The sequence below is a fragment of the Rhyacophila brunnea genome, unplaced genomic scaffold (genome assembly GCF_057557595.1).
Source record: "Rhyacophila brunnea isolate RB1 unplaced genomic scaffold, BYU_Rbru_1.0 scaffold_13, whole genome shotgun sequence".
NCBI classification, from domain to species: domain Eukaryota; kingdom Metazoa; phylum Arthropoda; class Insecta; order Trichoptera; family Rhyacophilidae; genus Rhyacophila; species Rhyacophila brunnea.
In genome coordinates, this window is record NW_028232785.1 from 17,754,210 (window position 1) to 17,773,254 (window position 19,045).

The 19,045-nt window shown below is 33.7% G+C and overlaps 1 long non-coding RNA gene across 1 annotated transcript; it reads right to left on the reverse strand.

Moving 5' to 3' along the window:
• Window positions 1-3,971: 3,971 nt before the first annotated feature.
• On the reverse strand, window positions 3,972-5,275 carry LOC147076731 (uncharacterized). Its single transcript, XR_015069827.1, has 3 exons — window positions 5,154-5,275; window positions 4,411-4,552; window positions 3,972-4,188 (listed from the first exon to the last, which is right to left on the reverse strand). It is a non-coding gene; the product is annotated as an uncharacterized LOC147076731 (long non-coding RNA).
• Between the last annotated feature and the right edge of the window lie 13,770 nt (window positions 5,276-19,045).

Genomic DNA, 19,045 nt, shown 5'->3' on the forward strand with positions numbered 1-19,045 from the left:
ACCTTCGCGGGTGTTGGCACAAATACTGAAGAAAGTTTTATTGCAATCGGATGAATGGAATAGGAACTCATACAATTAATAGAAGAAGAAGATGGTCGTACTAATTCAGAAACCTTTGCGGGTGTTACCACAACAACTGACGAAGGTTTCATCGCAATCGGATGAATGGTATAGGAACCATACGAATAAAAGAAGATATAATGAAGAAGACGAAGAAGATGTTTGTACAAATTCATAAACCTTTGCGGGTGTTGGCACAACCACTGACGAAAGTTTCATCGCAATCGGATGAATGATATAGGGACCATACGAATAAAAGAAGATATAATGAAGAAGAAGAAGAAGATGGTTGTACTAATTCAGAAACCATTACACAAGTATACACAAGTTATAATGAATCTGTGGACACAAACTTTATTTCAATTCTCCTCGATTTGTTAGGTATGGTAAACTGTTCTTCAACGATTACTAACGATGGTGAATATTGCACGATTTCAGCTGAACGTGCAGAATCGCCAGGAACCCTAACTATGCAGCAAGAGCTTCAGTTGGAGACGTCTAGCACTTCTGCTGTTCAGAAAGAGAAGCGTGAGTAATTTTTAAGTTTTTAGTTGCCTTGAAGTACATAATTACTAGTGCTGATTGACACAAATCGATCCTATCCACACAACTACACAACTAAAAAATATCAATACTTACCTACATCAATTGGTAGGTTCACAAGGTGCTAAATTGACTGGAACCGACTTGCAAGAATAAGAATTAAATTATATGTACCTATACACATTACATTTGGTGTTCTCAAAAACCTCATAGCTCTTGTTTTAAATTAATTAAATGGGTAACAATTTTTTATGTGACTTCAGGCTTTACAGCCATTTTATACTGATCTGATTATAAGTAATGGGCCGTTACCATGACTAACTATACAAAACTGAAAAATAAAACATATACTGTAATAATTATAAGTAAATAATACATTGTTTTATGATGTTTCAGATAAAACATATGGCTGCATCTTAGCGCGTCTTGGTGTCCCTTGTGTTGATCAACTCACCCCCAAGGCAGAATACTTTCTCTGATATTTTAAAGCAAATACGTTTGTGTTGGGTTATAAAATAACCTCTGAAGATTGGATAAATAAATATACATAATAATATATCAATTGCTAAACCCGCTCTAGATGTTTACGTAGTGATTGACTTTGGACGATGTCTTTGGCCTAAATAACACATATAATGTGACTTTTACGCCATCTTTTTATATTTAAAGGCATCTACCATGAATTTCTAAAAATCTGTTACTAAAAACTTTGGTCAATTCTAACCAGATGGCAGTAAGTTACCATAATAAGTTGCAAGTATTATTAAATTGCCAGATGAAAAAAATCGCTAGACAAAAATTCATTTACATATTATAAGAATATATTCTACTATAATATTATTATAAATATTATTACCAAATACTCAGTCTCGAATACCGCACCAGGCATTTAACATTAATATCAAAACACCTCCCCAACTAAAAGGTTGCACAGCCCTACCTCACAAACATTATCTTTCAAAACGACGATGCGAATCTCGGGTATCCACGGGCAAAAAGGGCGAATACCTAAGCCCAGCTACTAGGAAATGGTAACTTGCCGAGAGACAAACAAAAATTTACCGTAATTTTCGTTTCATCCCTTTGCCCCTCCCTCTTGTCTCATCACCGATAGATCCGTCGTAGATAATTGCGGGCAGTACAAATTCTCCCGGGAGAGTGGTAGGTGTCCAGGACCACGTGCTCGGCGTGGCCTGGCCACGCTTGTCTCAATATGATAAGTTAGTGAATCTCTTTCCCCGTTATTGTGTTATTAATAATCCCTATAACCACCTCAAAACCACGCGTCGCGTCCCCGACAAAACGTTTTCGCGCCCGTTTGGCCAATGTGTTCAAACACGTGCTCCCACATAGTGCTCCCACATAGTGACTGTGCCATAGCTAAATCTAAGACTCCTTTAAGTGTAATTAATAATGTAACCCAACCAATGTCTGGAAAGTTAATGTAATTAAACGTCCCTGCGCAGGGAAATTGTCAAATCAAAGACGTGTTTTATCTTGAATTATATGTCCTGATGTCCACACAACCCTCAATCAAGGTGATACTCGTGAAGAACGCTGCCAGCATACATGTGAGTGCCTCTCACCCATTCCTCTCGGTATCAATATATACCTATTCAAATAATTATAATTTTTTTTAAATAAGTACAATATTTTATTATATCGTATTGACATTTTTATGATTTAAAAGAAAAGTTTGAAATCAATTTATACTTGCCAACTTCTTTTTTCATTTTGAATAGAAATTTAGAATACAAAAGGCCAATATAGGGCCAAAGGAATGAAAATATGGAAGAGAAGTATTAGTCTATTGACAATTTTTTTATTTTTATTTTATAAAGTAAAATATACTATATGCACATACCAGGTCACACTGCAAATGAATATTACCTACTCTATAAACTTAGGGAAGGTAAAGAAAACAACTTGTTCATAGGAGTGGTCAATTTTAATAGAACATTACACAATAAAAATAATACAAAAACATTATAAATAGGATAATTAAATATATTTACACTTAAAATTAGTTAAAATTATGAAATAAAACCCTAAATATGTACTTTAAAATTGCTTTGAGCTGCATCCTATACTGTGTGATACAGCTCAAAGCAAAATTTTGTGCACACGTATATATTGCATTTTATGCAAATATACCTGGTGCGGGACTTGCATCCAGGGTATCTGCACACGGATGCTGAATGGTGGCCAACGCTGTCCAAACATACCTCAGCGATCGGTTGGGGGACAACCGTTCTCCTGCGAGCTGGTGGCTCTGTGTCTACCTGCGATGTCGACATGTTTCTTGGCCGACCTCGTGCTGGCAGTGTTAAAATGTTGGCTACCCGATCTTCATACCGAATAATAGCTTTCGCTAATCTGATTCAGTACGACAACAGTCCCATAATATCCTTTTGGGGTACATTTTCTAGTTTACAATTCCGCATATACATTAGCCAACAGTTTACCACCGCCAAGTCCACAAAGTGGTTAAAAACCCTCACAGGCCATTTGCATGTCTTCATCGCAGTCCTGTCATAAGCAATTATCCGATCGCAAAGATCAATGCCACCCATCGACATATTGTAGTGCTTTACAATGGCCAGCTGAGTGGCACTGATCTTCCTCTTTACTTCCTTCGACCATTGCATGCAGGTACCAACAGGAGTACTGCCGACCGCAGTGGAAAATAATAACACGGATTTATTTTCTTTCCACTTGACTACACAGACTTTGTCATCCTACCGAACCTTCTCATCCCAATCTCCCCTCTGCATTGCCTTATCGTTTTTTTAATTTCTTAATCACATCGCCAATTCTATTACTTCTGACAGTTCCAGTTAAGAACATTTTGTCGTGAAGTAACGAATCGGCGAGCTTCAAACTAGTGAAAAAACGATCAGTATAGACAATGCAGGAGGATTGGGGAGAGTCCGGCAGAGTAACTTGACCACACTTGCGCCCAGACCGAACTGCTTCATATCTCCATCTGACACCGTTCCCTTCCCTACATATATGTGAAAATCTATCACTAATCCATCTCTGGCCGCGAGAACAAAATTTTTAAGGCCTACAGGATTTGGCTTGTTAAGCACAAATTGCCTGTGTCTACAGCGGCCAGTGAACGGCATCATTTGCTCATCGATGGAGTTATGAGCAGGTCTGGGCAAAGTATGGCATTTTTTTAGAACCTCACTTAAAAAGGGACTAATCTTCCAAAGTTTATCTGTGCAGCCCGTGCGGTCAGCAGTGTTATCTGCAAAATGAAAGTGATTCCGCAGTTCGAAGTACCCGTCTCTGGGCATTGCTTGATTAATGATTGGAATGCTTAGATCATAACACCAGTACATTCGAGTCTGCAGAAACCTTAATGTACCCATCATAATTTTGATGCCGGTGAATACGAATTTCGAATTCGTATTCACCGACCACAAGTCCCTTTTTTGTGCTGAATATAAATTTGTCTGCTCAGCTATTTTTTCGAAGAGAGTGAGGTTGAAGTATTCGAAAAAGGAGCTGAGGACATTGTCAGCAACATGCCCTCTCACCAACAAATCTTCCTCCAATTCCGGACCAGCATTCGGCATACTGAAACAATAGGAAAAAAATATTATTACATTATCCATATTTCCTCATGATGGGCAATAATATGTCAACTCCTCATTCGAGACAATCGGTACATCATGTGTACAAGATGTAATGAATTCTTGTTTTTATGCCAAAGCATGTAATGAAAATGAATCTAGTGTATGACCGGATGGTATATAAAACCAATAAATATATTATTAAGAAAATTGTAGGTAAACCTACCATTTTGTGAGCCAGGGAAGAACCCTGGATTGTGATGTCGAAGGTTGTAAATGTCGTCGCTGTTGTCGGACTCGTAACCGTCGCCGACTTCGCAGTCTGTCGTCCAATATTTCGTCGAGTTCATCAGTATTAAAAGATTTATCTATATGTAAACAAAAAAACATAACCTAATTACATTCATATACTCGTGTCAAACTTATCAGTTTATCACTGTAGATAACGTTTTCAATTTACGATTATGTTGTATTAAAAACACGGACACGTATTTGAAAGCACATAAAATATTTGATTATAATCAATCATTGGTTACATTGTATAAGCATTGTGAATAATTATAATGATGATTATGAGATACATTTTCGAGACAAGTTTCAGTAATTTTGAATGGAATTAAAATTTTATTTTATTAAATTCGGTTCTACAATCATATTATGCGAATGAAAGAAATTCACTATCTATTAGATAATTTACAAAACGTACAAGATGGGCTCGATGACATTTGTCATAAACATAACCTCAAACTAACGTAAAGTATTTATAATTCTACGAAAACGATGAGTCTACGCCTAAAATAATATATATTGATGATAAATGCATGATGGTGATTGAAAATACAGTAGGTATATGTAACTCTTTTCAATAATTTTTGAATGTTTGTTTGACAATCAAAACTGCGTGACATAGTTTGTTATTTTGATGTACGATAATAATATTATTTATTATACACTGAAAAGTTTACTTACTTGACAAAAATGTTACTGATGAGTCGATTCCTTCCTGTTTTCAAACAATATACCTAATAATGGCCAAATAAAGAAGAATTGTCATAAACCCGATATTCGATCTTCGATCGAGAGCACGAATGCTACCATTTGTTAAAATGCGAGATTTGCTTATTTTGTTGATTATTTTTATCATAAATAATGATAAAAAACAGTTGTAATTTAAGCAAATACTAATTGCAAATAATTCGCAGTTTCAAATTTTGAATATAGGCAGGTTTCTACGTAAATTAAGTTAATATTGTAATTTCAATTATTAAGTTATTTTTATTCATATGGCAATTTCGCTTCAAACTGATAAATTGATTTTTGTCAAAATGCAGAGAAATGTTATTTTGTCTTGTCTATGTGTGAGTTTCATTTTCAACGTCATGTTATGGTATGTGTGTTTTGTATGGAGATATTTTGTTTCCAAATAATTCCACAACGGCAGCACCATACAGCCAAGCGTCGGCTTAGTGTTGTCAACATGTTGCCAATTTGAGCAATTATTATGGTTTCGATTTCTATCGATTCGTTAATATACAAAAATACAAGATTAAATTTAAATAACTGTCGTAAAAATTAATAAATAATATTTTTAATAGAAACGCAAAGCGTTATTCGCGATAAATTGCGTCTAAGCCGAGATTTTTCGATTTTAATTGCGTGCTTTCTAACCTCTAAATCGATGTTTTTTAAATTTGAAAAAAAAGATTTAAGGATATAATAAATTCCAATTTTCGCTTAGCGTTTCCCTGGGTAATAGATTTACGTACATTTTTATCGTAATTTTGATAATAAATCTTATGTCATTCATTCTTACCACCCGATAGAAATGTACCGAATTTGACACGTATTTTTGGTATATAGAACTCCATGATACTTCTTAATTTTTTATTTTATTTTTCTCATTACTTTTGAATATATATTTACCGATTAATAAACTTTTCTAGCTATTTTTCGATAACAACTTTACCTATTTTACAACAAACATTTGAAACATGAAACATTTTATTTACAAACATTGTACAGCAAAGAACTAATATTTATCTAAAAAGATATGTAACCAATTTACAGTAATTTATTTTGAATTGTCTTTTTCTTAATTTATGCTAAAGTCTGAGGACAATAAATCATCCGATTTGTCTATGCTTCGCTACTGACTAACAGACGAGTAAAATGGTCGAGCTTTTACAGTTGAGATAGTTAAAACAAATCGTAATGTCGATCGTAATCGATAATCGTAAAGAATTCTGTTATTTATATGTGGATTTGCATAAAATAATATAGCAGTGAGAATAACACAAGTTTTACGTTTCCCTTTAAGAATTTCATACATGCAAATTTTTAATAAAATTGATTAATTTCTCATTTTCTGATATCTAAATTAACAAATTAATCAATAAAAATGTTTAAAATAATTACAGCTTTTTTCAGTTCGAATCATTGCATATTAATGTCAAAATATCGAATTTACGTAGTGAGTGACAAACGAATCTTGTAATTAAATGATGATTTAATTTATAATTTCTATTTAAAATAATACAGCTATTTTTTTAAGCCAATAAACCCTTAAATGCAATATAAATTAAACATGGCATTTTCAATAATCGGTTTTTTTCAGTTATTGAGGTTTTAATCAAACAAACTAATGAAAAATAGTAATTTATCTCTGCTTATACAAAATCATTAATTCTGAGAATTTAAAATATAATCTTTTCATGACGATAACATGCAATTAATAATACTTAAGTACATACCAAATTAATTGTATAATTTCCAACCAGCTGTATAATTATTATATGTCTGTATAATCATTATTCAACTGTTAAAATTGGGATTCTGACGACTAAATCCTAATTGAATTATGATCATTAAATGCTGTTGATCAGAGGACAATAATCAGTTTTTTGAATTAATTGAAATATGTAAAATCCTAATGTAATTCACAATTTCATTGTATTTGATAAAATTTATATTTTTCATGGTTTTGTGATAATGTAATATGTGATAGTAAATACCATGTCTGGAATATTATTAATTTATCATGCTATGTAATATTATTTTTTGTTGTACATTTATATTTCTGCAATAAAAATAATACTTATATCAATTTTTTGACTTTTTATTACCATATTACAATGCAACAGATTATTTAAAAAAAAAAAGCCCGCCATCCACACCAAGTTGTTAGAGAGAGACAGAATATTACTTTAGAGAGAGACAACTTTAACCAGTTGGTATCCTTGAGTGGCGAATCTATAAAAGTATATTAGTCTATGGGCACAGCTGAGCTGGAATGTATGCCCAGTACATTATGATTTTTACATTGGAATTTACTGACGTTATTTTTTTCATTTTATGCATTCATTATCTCGCGGTTGAATTATCGCGAGGCAATGACATTAATATGGACGAATCATCTGGAAAAGAAAATGACACTCACTTTATTGTCGGGTCTGCCGAATGGCATAATCTGTTCTAACGCCATTACAATAAAGGTGATATTGCTATAAATTCCTGATGCTTTTTGTTGGATCTGCCGAATGGTTCGGTTCGAACGGCTTCGCTCAAATGAACATTGACATTAGAAACACTGCTCTAACGCCATTACAATAAAGGTCATATTGCTATAAATTCCCGATGCGTGATATCGCATAATGGAAATTGCGTGACGTCTACCTATGCATGCGAATGCGCGAATTTACTTGCTAGCTACTGTATTGAGTGCGTCGTCCATTAATAATGTCATTGTCGCGAGGCAATACACGCATTCATGATTATTTTTACAGATTTATAATACATTTTGAATTTTACAGATTAGTCGGTACGGGGGGAACCGCAAGTGTTCTTCTCATACTATCGACAATTTCATAACATGTTATTTTAGCATTTATAAGTAAGTTATAATTATTTTTTAACAACTCTTTCATTCCTCTGGTACAACCTGTTATCTTTCTCGTTCATTCTTTACACATGGTATTACTATTTTCATACGTTTTCAACTAGACATTTTACTACATAGTTTTATACATGATATTTTAACAACTGACGTAGTAATATGAGTTAAATGGCAAAGGCCTAATATCACTCACCATCTCGCACACTTTACTTGTACCTGATCTTCCACGAACCATGTCCTCAGTCTCAAAGACATGGATCGTGGGACTTAATCTGAAAAACAAAACACCCTGTTGGACGACCAAGAGCGTAACTTGGTGCCTTTTTCTTGCCTTTATTTGACTACGAGGCCAAGGGCGTGTTCAGGCCATCGTACACCCTCAAAAGGTACTCCAGATATATTACTTGAAGTCCGAGGACGAAACAGTACCTACCACTTATTGGCACCTATGTCAGCCAAAGCATCATTCCAAAGAGATTTGACGGTGCAACCTCTTGTAAGGTACCTATAATATGTAAGATATTGTAAAATTTAAATATAAAAAATGCCGTTTCATCACCACAGGGAACTTGGAGAACAGCGTGTAGATGAATACATATACGAGTTTGATACGAATGAGTTTGATAATAATATGTTCTCATTTACAAATTAATTTTATTTATTAGTATCAGCTATCAGTAACATGTTGCTTAGGTATTACTTCGGGTATATTATTATTCAGAATAATGCTTTAATTACTTAGGTACCTACCTACCTAGGCACTTTAATTATTTTATATTGTATTATTTTATTGTAAACATAATAGGTTATTTTTTTATTTTAATTGAATTTGTATTTGTTATCTTTTCATAAATACATAAAACTGTTTTACTTTCACATTATTATTTATACTTATTACAATATTATTTACTCCATTATTATTATGTATTTCCATGATGTACACCATACATATCTATAAATAGGTAGGTAGATAAAGTTTTATGAATTTTTTTCATTCACTGGTGCCATCATTAATTATACGGGTGTCAGTTATTTCCATTTTATCGTCTATGTCATCGTGAAGGTCTGGATAATTAATTTCAGCATTTTGTTGATTTTGGAATGATGGGTCGCAGAGTGCGTATATTATTCCTACCAGTCCTCTGCAGCTATTTCTACCGCATCTTTTTGTAAAAGTAATTTGATGCGGCAAGTCGATGCAAAAATGATTGGCAAGGGGATATTTATGGCAAGAGATCCTGCAAATCTTAATATTTTGCTTGTGTATTTTCAATCGGATATGTATAAACACGCACGCCCAGGTGTCCAGTGCAGCAAGATTTGTAATTGGCCTCCTCAAAATATGTTTAAAAAATACAAATTGTAATTCGTCTTCTTTACAATACTTATAATACGTGCCCATACAATCTTTTTTACTTTATGTACGACGCTGGTCAGTGGCGCACTCAGGATTTAATATTGGGGAAGGGCCCAAGGAGAAGAATATAAATTAGTCCCATAGGCCCTTTTTCTTCTTCGTATTATAATTATGTTTACACTTTATTATTTTCACAATACACGGCGGTATATTTTTACAGTTTCTCCTAGTTTTTATTAAATTGGAGGCGTTGGTGGCGGTAACTGTTGAGCGTGTCATCAGCGACTGGCAGATTGGAAGTGACTAACAGCGACCATGCTGGACATGTGCGCTTAGTATGCTAAAACAATACTCAAATAATATCGTTCTTATAAATAAGTCGTTCTTTTCGCCGAATGTTTATCATCGATTTTTGTTTTTTTTATTGAGGTTCCAAAATATTAATTGAAAATGCACATAAAAAGTATTATTGCATTTAACTTATACACAAACCTACTTAACACAGCACAGCATAATTTCTCGTTTATCGGTCTTTTGTCTATTGCACTCGGTGTATTGGCCATTTTCAATACATCTACTTTAAGCATCTACTGGAGCTGTCGAGTATCGACACATAATAATCAGAAAATATATTGGACAATTAATTATATAAATTAAAATGTTTATGTCATGAAGTATAATAGACCTAAGCTTATTTATGATGTGTCTTTATCACACCCTCCACAGCCCGGGCACCCAAGCTAGAGCCCTGTCAGCCCTCCCCAGCCACGACCTACACCACTCCGGAATTCGGGTGGACACCGAGAATTTTTCAGTTCAGTTTGACAGTTCCATTAGGAATTGGGTTTCTAAAAAACCCGACAGTGTTTCGAAATTTTTAAATTAGAAATTAAAATCTATGAAATTTTTCTAAAAAGGTTGCTGGAGAATAATAACAAATCATTTTATTGCCGTGTTTTTATTTATCTAAGCCCTTATTATTATTATTATTGCCTTTCAATTTCAATGTTCAAAATCATTCTGATAATTTTCATGTTTGGGGTGTGCCAGGTGCCATTTTCCCCAAAAATATTATAATTTTGGTGTCTGTACTATAATTCTATAATTACACTTTGAAAAGATAGCAACACTGGTGGGCAAAGCAAATCTCGATCGGGTATCTCGGACATTTTTTCACAAAATGGATGTCAAACAAGAGCTCGATGAAAGCGAAACTGATATAAGCACTGATCATTGGTATGATCTACCCATTGAAAAATATGAAAATACAAACACCCAGGACGTTAATACTTGCACAAAGGAAGACAATGGCGACCGTAGCAGTTGCATTTTTGAGGTTAGCATTTTCTGTCATTCATGTAATTATTATTAGGTATAGGTAAATCATTCTACAGTGGCACCATAGGCGATTCGCGCGTGTATTGAATTGCTTGCGACAATGCCTGTTTCAATGCTAGCAAACAATACCGCTAGAATTGCAAGCCGCATTTGCCGTACCCATGGTGCCACTGTAAAACGATTTACCTACCTATACCTAGGGTAATTATTAGGTAGGTAAATTGTACTGCGTATCGCGAAAAATAACTATGAAAAGCAAATAAATATTATCATTTTTAACAACTTACCATTAATTAAAACAATTATTAAAGAAAATAAACAAATATCTATAGGTAGCAGAGCCAAATAGTGACAGCCAGCTGCCTCGCTAGCATTGCAGGTCGCTTGGCGTCTTATGTCATAGTTTATGTAGTTGTTAGTTTGGATGGAGTCATGGTTTTTTCATTGGGATGGATTTTTATTCAGTTTGACGTTATCGGGAAGCGAGCTTTATTTATTATGTTCTATTAAGATTGTACAGTAAAAACAATTCATTTTATTTATTAAGCGTAGCAAGATCACATTACATTGAAAAAATGTAAAAACTGTACTCCAGATATTTTAGAATAATTATAATAGTGATGTAAATGATAAACACGATTCAATTCGAGCTATCACTAATAGAACCATGCGAGACAATGGCGGGGGCCGACATTTATCCATTGCCAACTGCGAATTGAGAATCATAACACAATCTAACGTAGGTAACCCAGAAACAAACAAATGACGCAAAGTTCAGTGTAAGAAATGGGTTTTCATTCTTTCTGTGTTTCTTCAGTGGATTTTATTAGAACGGTGGAGCATGATTGTTTATGGAAAAGCCCACCTTCTGCCAGCGGCATGTTTCATTTATGAAAATGACACATCAGATTCGTCAGAAAATTTAAAAGGTGCATCTGAAAGTCCGAAGAGTTAAAACCAGTATAGAAAGTTAATAAATTATAGGTATTGAAATTGTATAAAACTATGCGTATTTCTCACTAAGTGTAAAATATTACCTACCTACCCAAATCATAACAGAATTCCTGCATTCATAATTTTAAGATTTTTTTTATTTCGGCCATTGTTCCCGCGTTATAAATAAATATGCCCGAGAAGGTTATAAATTTAAAATAGACATTGACGTACCTTTATTCGAGTCTCCCAGCCAGAAACGAAAATAATACAAATTCCTTATATTCCTTATATAATATATAAGATATATATAATAAGATAATAATATAAGATATAAGACTTTATGCAGTCATCAAATGTTTAAAATAAATATATTATATTTATTTTAAACATTTGATGACAAATGTGTTAATCTTGCCCATTTTTTGAATAATAAAATGCCTAATTCTTGTCAAATTTGCGATCACAGTGATTATCGATATAATTTTTTGTCGTAAATATTTCCCTTTAATAATGTCGACATAAATTTTACTAATGGTTTTTTAAATACGTTTAAAAATTAATAAACCTAAAAAATCTCAAAACCACTGCACACGAATGTACTGAAATATGACTATATTCTAAAACATTAGATCGAGAGGTTTAAAATAAATATAAAGGATAATAAGGCTTCAAATTTATATAAACAGATTATCTACAACGTTTAAGAAATGTCCAGGATCACGCTTCGAAAACACCATAAAAGCTCCATTTTGACCTACGCGGAGCACGTAGGCTGTTAATGGTCAATTGCATATTAGTTGATCTTTCTCTTCATCAGAACCTTGTGATTCACGATCGTGCTTGTATTATTTGACTATCAAATAGCATTTTCAACGGGTTGGCCTTACTTTTTCGGCATTCTACGACACGCAAGGCCTTTGCTAAGTGGTAGCTACTTTATTTTATTGACTCCGCCCCCTCCCTCGTCTTAAGAATCAATAATAAAATACTTGTTATAAATAATCTTTAAAAATGAACTCCCCAAAACTATGTTCTGCATGCACGTCTAAAGCTATTCTTCCATTATTTTTTCAGAATACAATATCAGACCCTGCCAATATTAAATATGAGGCCGATTCTCAACCTTTGGACTTCAAGGATGAGTTTTTGGAAGACACAGAACGCTCAATCAATTATGAAGACCCTCAACCCGGTTGCTCATATCCTGAATACAAGCCAGTTATTCAGGTAGACATAAAATTTATATCTACCTAGTTAATTTGAAATACCTCTGTTGATCCTATAAACTTTACGTTTACTTTACCTATAATGGACGTCATCTCGGTGAAAAATCTTTTTGATAAAAAAATACGATGCAATGCGGAATACAAAATTATATGGGATGCATATAGGTGATACAGCACATGGGCTGGTATCCCAAGAGTGCGGGCTTAGATCACGCAGGGCATCGTATTTTTTTCGAAAACATTTTCTTGTTATATAGTTCTCTGACGTGTTTTCAATTTATGTACCTAGATTCAATGAAGAGTGTTCATATATTTTTTAAATCTTGTGAATTAATTATTCGTTGAAAATAAAATAGTTCATTATCGTAAGTGCAAGTACGTTATAACTAAATATTTGGAGAGATCCTGACTCCGTTTCGTAATCAAGGTACTTACCTTATTTAATTCAAATTTGATTCAAAATAGCGAAGCCGACAGCCAAAAATTAACGAAATTTCGAAAGCGCTTCAGAGAAAATTTTAAAAACGACTACTTAATTTCTTCTCTGTGAGATAATATTATAAATATAGGTAGGTATTTTAGTTGATACAGCACATGAAGAGAATTCCAGGGGTGTGGGTTCAAATCCCGTTCAGAAGCATAATTATGTAATTTATCCATCATCAGCCGGGATCAATCCACTGCTGGATGAAGCCCTCCCCAAGCTTCTTCCAACTTTCTCGGTCCTGTGTCTTTCGCTGCCACGTATTTCCACTGAACTTTACCAGTCCGTCAATCCAGCGGCTTTTAAGGCGACCCTGTGGCCGTTGCGTGCCCCTTGGGTACCACTGGATGACGGCATTTGTCCAGCGGCCGTCCTTACGGTGAGCAATGTGCCCCGTACATCTCCATTTAAGCTGTTTGGCAACTTCTATTACATCGCGTACTCCTGTCAGCTTCCTAATCCATTCGTTTTTCTTACGGTCCTTTCGCGTGATGCCCAACATACACCTCTCCATACCTCGCTGTGCGACTCTTAGCTTTTGGGGATCTCTCATGTTGAGGGTCCACGTTTTGCAGCCATACGTGAGCTCGGGTAGCACATATTGATTGAACACCTTATGCTTAATTATCTATTTTAATGTCACCCAACTCGAGGAAGTCAGCAGCTACGTCTATCTCGGACAGCAAGTGCCCATAGACGGAAGCATGCACGATTAAATTATTCGAAGAACAAAGCTAGGATGGAGTGCTTTCGGACGTCTGAATAGTATCTTCAAGAGTGACCTACCAATTATTTAATAACTGTCATCAAACAAACCACGTTAAATATCAAAAAATATCGTATTCGTGAGTGTTGGGTGTGGATTGGTTTATAAATTCTTTAAAAAGAATTTATTTAGTTTAAATCAAGCACAGAGCAGTATTGACTGGTTATTAGATTGACCAATTGACCGTGATGAAAAAATAACACTATAACGTGTTCAGACATACTCAGCGATTATGGGTTTCGAATTAGTTTAAATTATAAAAATTCTTGATGGAAATATATTGTCTAAAATACGATATTCTTGAAGTCAAAAATAAATCGAATTTATTTATTATTTATACATAAAAATATTTATATATAAAATACATAGTTTTCGATTTAAATTAAATTTAGCATGAAAAATATATTCATTCAGTGTCGCTATTTGACAATAAACGTGTCCATTTACTGCTGTTTTTCGTTGGCAAAAAATCACTCATCGCTAGAAATATTTAACGTCTCTCTTATCGAACCTGAAGTGACTGACTAGTGGCGCCATGTATGTACGCATGTATATCTGGGCGGCATCCGGTGACAACATATGTATGCACCAGTGGCGTGCGGTCTATTGCAAAGCAATTTTTTGATAAATATGTACATACTTACGTATTTTTATTTTTACGTAGTTTTGTTAACCGTGTTAAAGCAAAAAAATCAGTGTAAATAAAAAATAATCGCTACTTTTTTGAACCGTGTTATTTCGAAACCGTGCACAAAAAATCCGTGCAAAAAGAGGATCGGGTGTACCTATAAAATATACTAAAATATATAACCTATATATAATGTATTATTCTTTCAGATTTCTACTCAACACCGCAATAAGTGTGAGAGTCCCCTGCCAGTCTTGATTTTCGATAGAATTATAAAAGAGAGTAATCATAACAAGGTCTCGAAATCTACATTCAAAGAAATCCATGATAGGAAAACACTGCATCCAGAGATAACTATAGATAAACAAAATATTAAACAAGAAATAAAGGCAGTGTATTTGCCGAAGGTGATTCGAATTAAGCTGAGAAAAGTATTGCATTATCCGCGTTATTTTATTTGTAGTATTTGTTACTCAATATTTGGATCGTCGAGTGCGCTAAAAAAACACAATGTTTCGTGTTCCTCCAAATCGTTTAATACGTCTGATATGAAATTAGTCAGAGATAACGAAATAAATAAAAATGCACGAACTGATGAAAAACGACATCCGTGTGGTATTTGCTCAAAAACATACTTGTACTTGTACCAATTAAAAAGGCATAAAATGTCACATACTGGTGAAAAACCATATCAATGCGAAGTATGCTCATCTAAATTCTCTCTGCTCAGCGTTCTAAAAACACATAAAATATTGATATGTACCGATGAAAAACCGTATCAATGCGAAGTGTGCGCGATAAAATTTTTGCGACTCAGCGATCTAAGCATGCACAAAATGACACATAGTGGTGAAAGACCATATCAATGTGAAGTGTGTTCATCTAATTTTTCTAGGTTGGAACATCTACAAAGGCATAACATGACACATACTGGTGAAAAACCATATCAGTGCCAAGTATGCTCATTTAAATCATCTAGGTTGGACCATCTAAAAGTGCATATAGCGACGCATACTGGTGAAAAACCATATCAATGCGAATTATGCTCATCTAAATTCTCTAGGTCTGACAATCTAAAAAAGCATAATAAAATTATACATTCCGCTTATTCTTTGGCCATGTCCGCCGATTAGCTGGACATATGGACATTCCCTAACTAACATATCGTCACTGTTCTGGCAGAAGACACTAATTCGAAAAAATGATATATTGAGTTAGTTATACCAAAATGTTCCTTATTTCAAACTTTACCGTCTGGAAACCTTCTTAATAAATAAACAGTCTTTATTTTGAAGTCATCCTTTTTACGATTACTTAATAAACTCACATGATGGACCATTTCAAACATTTTAACAACTTCAAAGTCAAATTACTCAAAACTAGTATTCTCCAGTTAGTGTGTTATGCCAGAACAGAGACGATATGCACATCACTTTGCGCCTCCAAGAATCCTTTTCACTCGCAAATCTACCTGTGTACATATATACACATAGATACTATTTACTGGCTCGAGAATTCGGTTGACTTGAACAGCCAAGCCAGGTAAAGGTTCTTAAAATAGCCGATATACTGGGTTATTTGTTAAGTTAGGTTAGGTTAGGTTTTTATTCTTGAATTCATGAATTTTGCCAAAATCGGGAATGTAAAGTTCATATTAAAGCTAATAAAATTGTAAATTAAACATTATTGTATGCAATGCACCACAAACAACGCGTATTTATTTGATATTTGTGCTATAGAGATGACCGCATCCAATGACATTATTAATGGACGACGCACTCAATACAGTAGCTAGCAAGTAAATTCGCGCATTCGCATATATAGTTAGACGTCACGCAATTTCCATTATGCGATATCACGCATCGGGAATATATAGCAATATGACCTTTATTGTAATGGCGTTATAGCAGTGTTTGTAATGTCAAGTTCATTTGAGCGAACCCGTTCGAACCGAACCATTCGGCAGACCCAACAAAAAGCATCAGGAATTTATAGCAATATCACCTTTATTGTAATGGCGTTAGAACAGATTATGCCATTCGGCAGACCCAACAATAAAGTGAGTGTCATTTTCTTTTCCAGATGATTCGTCCATATTAATGTCATTGACCGCATCATATAGTATACCTACAGTGTGACATTTCACCGTAGTACGGTGAAATGTAATATGTACAATTGACATATAACAGTCAGAAAAGGGGCCTCGATCAATGCTTCCTAATATAATTCAGAGTGCGGACACCTCAAGACTTCTCAATAGATTTTTGACTAACTCATAGTTTTAAAAAATTTTATGTTTATTTTAAAAAACATCGATTTTTATAAAAATATAAATGTCTGTAGGTAGGTTACTATTGTAATATTGAGTTGCAATATAGGGATCATACCTTATATTAAGATATGATATAAATAAAAAGGATTGCAAGTTATGCAAATTTATATTTACAGTTTAAATTGTCAAAAATCAAAAAAAAATCTCAATTTGTAAGGTTAGTTTTCCCTTTGGTGCCTCTGGTAGGTAGAAGATTCGCCTAGACACTAATACCAAACATTTTTAAATTACTAACATAAAACAAAAAATATTCAAAAAAATATTAAATAGCATATACTAATTACTTACCTACTATCACAAGACAATTATTTTTTGATTAAGCAATATTTAATACTATTACACATATTTTTTTAATTCAAAATTATTTATAAATTTTCCAATATATGGAACAAATAATTAGTAATAATTTATTTCAACAAAAACATTATAACAGAAGTATATACAAAATATAAAATTAAATAATGTACAATCTATGAAGTACTGCTCAATCAATAAAACAAATCGGGTCATTATAATATAGTATATATTAACTGAGATAACACAACATTCAATTATTACTGATCATTCAACAATAAATGATTGTGAAATTATTAGGAATTAGGCACCTACCTATCTATATATTTATTTTATCTCTAGAATTTCTTGTTAACCCAACTTTTTAGATTACCCCTTCAAATGAAGTATAAGTAAGGTAAGGTAACTAAATAAATAAATAAGGTAACTATTTAAATATAAATAGTTACCAACCAAAAGAAGAAGACTCGTTTCCATTGTTGTCACAAGCTAATTAATGTTCCTTAATTCGAAAATTAAAAGATCGTCTTGTTTGTCCAATATATTTGGATTCACAAGAGTCGCAATTAAATAAATAAATACCACTCTGATGAAATGTGAGTCATTCCATTATTATAAGCATGACACGAATAAGATATGAGCTGGAAGGCACAAAATTACTGACGAGCGACAAGGATTCTCGGAGGCGCCATGTGATATCTGTATATTATGCTACAGCTAAGGGGCAAACATGGCCAAAGAATAATGTATTATTTTATTAGGTATGCATTTTTAGATGATCCAGCCGAGAGCATTATGTTTTAGCACACTTCATCGCAGTATGTCTGCAATGAGTAGGTACAGAGGAAACATAAATACATAAAGCGCAACGGCTCGACGTTCTTATAGGCGCGCGCTGTAATATTCTTTGCCTCGCCAGTAGACAGCTGGACCGAAAGTTAGGATCGTTAAAATGAAAAGAAAATTAGAATAAATAATTAATGTGCGGGCGAGTTTTTTACAAGAAAATTTATTTTACGGATATTTTTTACAGTACAAAACAAAAACACAACACACATTGGACATTCACTCCATTCCAAAGTTTCGAGAATTATCTTAATAGTTTATCACTGCCCCATGCATAGGGTTTCCAAATTGTATACAATTCGCCTTTTCAACTTCAACTGTCCATCCATTTTGAAAATCGTCCTTTGTCCTACATTCGAAATAAAAAAGTTTTTTTCGCTTTTAAAAGTCAATGAATGAATCGACGAAAGAAACAGATTTTTGGTGGAATCATTGAGTGGAATAATTTTGACGTAATACAATTTTAAATATAATGAATAATGGCGCTAAGTACCAAAAAAATAAAAACTGACATTTTTATAGAAAAATGTTCTACATACCAACTCCAATAACTTCAACTATCGTCTAAGTGCCTCAAGCAAGTCAAAAAAATACAGCAAAATAATTAAACCTGACGTAATTCCGTTGGCGTGTTTTATTTATAATGGTGTAAGTAGCACTGCAGTGGTCAACGGCATTCAATATAAAATAGCTGACGATGGTGTGTTGACACTTGCGAGTTCTTAATACCTAAAATTATGGAAGCTGCAGTGATTGCTTCAC